This window comes from Schistocerca cancellata, unplaced genomic scaffold (genome assembly GCF_023864275.1).
Source record: "Schistocerca cancellata isolate TAMUIC-IGC-003103 unplaced genomic scaffold, iqSchCanc2.1 HiC_scaffold_1147, whole genome shotgun sequence".
In the NCBI taxonomy this organism is placed as follows: Eukaryota; Metazoa; Arthropoda; class Insecta; order Orthoptera; family Acrididae; genus Schistocerca; species Schistocerca cancellata.
The window spans coordinates 7,216,148-7,221,602 of NW_026047146.1; the positions used below are offsets into that span (position 1 = coordinate 7,216,148).

At 36.3% G+C, this 5,455-nt stretch overlaps 1 non-coding gene across 1 annotated transcript; it reads left to right on the plus strand.

Annotated features, from left to right (window-relative positions):
* Positions 1 to 1,457: 1,457 nt before the first annotated feature.
* On the plus strand, positions 1,458 to 1,531 carry Trnas-cga (transfer RNA serine (anticodon CGA)). The gene has a single exon. It is a non-coding gene; the product is annotated as a tRNA-Ser (tRNA).
* Positions 1,532 to 5,455: the final 3,924 nt, after the last annotated feature.

Below are 5,455 nucleotides of genomic sequence, written 5' to 3' on the forward strand. Positions count from 1 at the left end.
TCAATGCAAGCAGCAACAAATTGTGTTATAGTGTATATAGATATTTTCATTTGCTTTTGTAGTTAAATGTTTGTGTTCCAGAATTTGAAATTATTTCTTTGAGAAACTTAGTAAAAATGAGTAATTTGCTATTTAAATAATGTTGTGATAGGAGATTAGTCTATGCCAAATGCACTAAAGTAAATGATAAGTAAATGTTCTTGATATGTCAAAAAGTGTAGACCTATATGATGTGAGTGAAAGGAAGTTTGTGGTGTAAATTTTTTTTTTGGGACATTCACACAAAGATTCAGAACCACTGTATAACTATAAAAATTAGTGTTCCAATCAAATTTGCACTTAGTGAAATTTACTGGAAACAGGGTCATGTGTAACAACAACAACTCTACATATAATAATTATTTCTTCTGATTTTCGATAAATTAGTGTATGCGATGTTCTGATTTCATTTCTTTTTTCTTTTCATGTCATTATGTTAAAGAAACTGTAAACAATTTTCGATGTGAATATTAATGTTTATGTCACATTGTAAGCAATATTATAACAAAATGGAAATGTAAGAAATGTTGAAACTGTTGTAAGATGTTAAAGTTGTAATTGTGCGCCTGGTCCATACGTAGGCAATGTATTAAGATATGTAGAATGCAAAACCTTTGGTGAATACCCTGTCTGTTGGGGAACGGTAAAAGGTGGATGGCAGGCGAGCGCAGGAAAATGCACGTGGGCGCGGCACGGCATAACGGGCTCAGCAGTAGTAGTCGGAGTTGGGCATCGGTCAGAGACACATGCTCTGGATCAAGGAGGCTCTCCTGGAAAACGTGATTTCATTGAGCCTCGGATGTGCCGTTTCCGACGACTATACAGCATAGCTATATTCCATAGGCACTGAATGGAAAAGTATTGCGACGCTAAGAAGAAGCAAAGTGCCGATACATCAAGAGCCATAGCTGTGATTGTATGTGTGCTTTGCACCTCGCCATCTCGCCGCCCGCCAACCGCCACATCGACACGAACAGGTTGAAACTTTTAGTACTGTATTTGTGTGGACCAGTGTTACTTTTGTTCCTGACTGTTCAATAACAACTTAACTTTTACCAGAAGTGTCCTATCATTTAATTATCCTCATCACTAACCTAGACAGGGTCCTTTCCACATGTTGTGCAATCCGAGTGTCCCGAAATGAAGATTTAAAGTTTATGTTAATAATACTTACTTGCAGACCTATCAATGTTAGAATGATGTTTAAAGAACTTTGTTGTTAATGAATATATAGGTAAATAATATAGGTCTGACAAAGTTGGAAGATAATGTTGAAATTGGTTTAGTAATGAAGGCTAATTAATTTGAGACAAAAATAATGATGAAACTTCCTGGCAGATTAAAACTGTGTGCACCGACCGAGACTCGAACTCGGGACTACTGGCAGAAGTAAAGCTGTGAGACCGGGCGTGAGTCGTGCTTCGGTAGCTCAGTTGGTAGAGCACTTGCCCGCGAAAGGCAAAGGTCCCGAGTTCGAGTCTCGGTCGGTGCACACAGTTTTAATCTGCCAGGAAGTTTCATATCAGCGCACACTCCGCTGCAGAGTGAAAATCTCATTCTGGAAAAATAATGATAGTTAAATGAGCAAGAAGAAAGAGAAAAAGAGTAGTAACTCATATATTGGAAATCTTGAGTGCTTAACGATTTCGATAATCAAAAATTTCAGTACAGTGATCATAACAGTTTCAGGCCCCCCTCCCTTTTTCTTTTCTATTCATTTAAATTCTGAAGTGTACTGAACTGATTTGACCAGTAAAGTTAAAGTCGAGATAAAACCAAAAGTTATTAGTGTTTTTCCTTTTTCAAAATTGACATTGTATGTGTGTTTCGAAAGTGCTATTTCTAGGGTAACCTATGCCCGATTTTAATCAGATCAATAGACTGTACGAAGTTTGTAGTAAACATTATAGTATATTGTTGTGTATTTATGGCTTGTTCATATTAGTACAGAAAGTGAAATTATTAGTTCAGTAGATTTTCTGGTTTTAAAATTTACCATATTATGCAGTGTTATTACATGTTGTTTTGCATACACGTACTTCAACTTGTACAGGGAAGAAACTCAATTAATGCCTAATTAGGCTGGCGACCGTATTATTAACAATTTGGTAGCATCTGCTGTGTCGTTTCTTGTCCGTCCTAACGTGTAGTTGCACTTCAGACTTGCTTGACGTATCATTGTTGTTACTGAGTGGGTGAAAGTCTGATTTTGCCTCCATCCAGGTACATGCGGTCAACATATATACCAAAATCCTTTCTTATAAGGTGAAGCCCGTCAACTTACCATAGTACAGGCTTTAATAAACATCGTGCGCAGTAGCGTAGTGTTACAGCTTCCATTATTAGCCATAGCGTCAGAATGTTCTTTTAAAAACCCATGAAAAGTCTAGTGAACTGAACCATGAAATTTCCAAATTTAAATATATTTTCAATGGACCGTATATAATACAGAACATTCCACACGATAATGCTTACTACCTGATCTACCCAAAATCCAAAAAACCTTTAGGTTTAAGAAATGTTGTGGACCTGAAACTGTATGTTCCTAGGAGTGAGTGACCTAAGTACACTCAGAGACCAATTTGCAGTAAATATGCTGTATCTTATGCTGAAACTAATTTATTCCAAATGTAACTAATCTTTGCAAATATACTTGTACCAATATCAGTGTGATAATGTACTTATGTGAGTTTCAGATTACCAAATGTACTGTAAATGTAAAGATGTATGGAGAAAAGGGATGAAAAGAAAGGGTAAATGCTGCAAGCCAAATAAAAGATGGGACTGTCAAAAATCAAAGTGGGCAGTATATGAGTCATAATATAAAGGACTGCCAAACACCAATGAGGGCAGATAAATAGTCAATGGAGAATTGTAAGTGTGGTACAGGTGATGTGGTAAAATGATGCGAAAATCTGAATAATAGGCAGCAAATATATGTAGTGATTTTTCTAAATATTATTGTGTGTTTTTTTTAGTAAGTAAGGAAATGGACTGCCATTCAATGCAAGCAGCAACAAATTGTGTTATAGTGTATATAGATATTTTCATTTGCTTTTGTAGTTAAATGTTTGTGTTCCAGAATTTGAAATTATTTCTTTGAGAAATTTAGTAAAAATGAGTAATTTGCTATTTAAATAATGTTGTGATAGGAGATTAGACTATGCCAAATGCACTAAAGTAAATGATAAGTAAATGTTCTTGATATGTCAAAAAGTGTAGACCTATATGATGTGAGTGAAAGGAAGTTTGTGGTGTAAATTTTTTTTTTGGGACATTCACACAAAGATTCAGAACCACTGTATAACTATAAAAATTAGTGTTCCAATCAAATTTGCACTTAGTGAAATTTACTGGAAACAGGGTCATGTGTAACAACAACAACTCTACATATAATAATTATTTCTTCTGATTTTCGATAAATTAGTGTATGCGATGTTCTGATTTCATTTCTTTTTTCTTTTCATGTCATTATGTTAAAGAAACTGTAAACAATTTTCGATGTGAATATTAATGTTTATGTCAAATTGTAAGCAATATTATAACAAAATGGAAATGTAAGAAATGTTGAAACTGTTGTAAGATGTTAAAGTTGTAATTGTGCGCCTGGTCCATACGTAGGCAATGTATTAAGATATGTAGAATGCAAAACCTTTGGTGAATACCCTGTCTGTTGGGGAACGGTAAAAGGTGGATGGCAGGCGAGCGCAGGAAAATGCACGTGGGCGCGGCACGGCATAACGGGCTCAGCAGTAGTAGTCGGAGTTGGGCATCGGTCAGAGACACATGCTCTGGATCAAGGAGGCTGTCCTGGAAAACGTGATTTCATTGAACCTCGGATGTGCCGTTTCCGACGACTATACAGCATAGCTATATTCCATAGGCACTAAATGGAAAAGTATTGCGACGCTAAGAAGAAGCAAAGTGCCGATACATCAAGAGCCATAGCTGTGATTGTATGTGTGCTTTGCACCTCGCCATCTCGCCGCCCGCCAACCGCCACATCGACACGAACAGGTTGAAACTTTTAGTACTGTATTTGTGTGGACCAGTGTTACTTTTGTTCCTGACTGTTCAATAACAACTTAACTTTTACCAGAAGTGTCCTATCATTTAATTATCCTCATCACTAACCTAGACAGGGTCCTTTCCACATGTTGTGCAATCCGAGTGTCCCGAAATGAAGATTTAAAGTTTATGTTAATAATACTTACCTGCAGACCTATCAATGTTAGAATGATGTTTAAAGAACTTTGTTGTTAATGAATATATAGGTAAATAATATAGGTCTGACAAAGTTGGAAGATAATTGGTTTAGTAATGAAGGCTAATTAATTTGAGACAAAAATAATGATAGTTAAATGAGCAAGAAGAAAGAGAAAAAGAGTAGTAACTCATATATTGGAAATCTTGAGTGCTTAACGATTTCGATAATCAAAAATTTCAGTACAGTGATCATAACAGTTTCAGGCCCCCCCCCCTTTTTCTTTTCTATTCATTTAAATTCTGAAGTGTACTGAACTGATTTGACCAGTAAAGTTAAAGTCGAGATAAAACCAAAAGTTATTAGTGTTTTTCCTTTTTCAAAATTGACATTGTATGTGTGTTTCGAAAGTGCTATTTCTAGGGTAACCTATGCCCGATTTTAATCAGATCAATAGACTGTACGAAGTTTGTAGTAAACATTATAGTATATTGTTGTGTATTTATGGCTTGTTCATATTAGTACAGAAAGTGAAATTATTAGTTCAGTAGATTTTCTGGTTTTAAAATTTACCATATTATGCAGTGTTATTACATGTTGTTTTGCATACACGTACTTCAACTTGTACAGGGAAGAAACTCAATTAATGCCTAATTAGGCTGGCGACCGTATTATTAACAATTTGGTAGCATCTGCTGTGTCGTTTCTTGTCCGTCCTAACGTGTAGTTGCACTTCAGACTTGCTTGACGTATCATTGTTGTTACTGAGTGGGTGAAAGTCTGATTTTGCCTCCATCCAGGTACATGCGGTCAACATATATACCAAAATCCTTTCTTATAAGGTGAAGCCCGTCAACTTACCATAGTACAGGCTTTAATAAACATCGTGCGCAGTAGCGTAGTGTTACAGCTTCCATTATTAGCCATAGCGTCAGAATTGCCTCTCTCATCCCTTTACTTTTCCTAAAGCCAAACTGATCGTCACCTAGCGCATTCTCAATTTTCTTTTCCATTCTTCTGTATATTATTCTTGTAAGCAGCTTCGATGCATGAGCTGTTAAGCTGATTGTGCGATAATTCTCGCACTTGTCAGCCCTTGCCGTCTTCGGAATTGTGTGGATGATGCTTTTCCGAAAGTCAGATGGTATATCGCCAGACTCATATATTCTACACACCGACGTGAATAGTCGTTTTGTTGCCACAAGTCCTCCA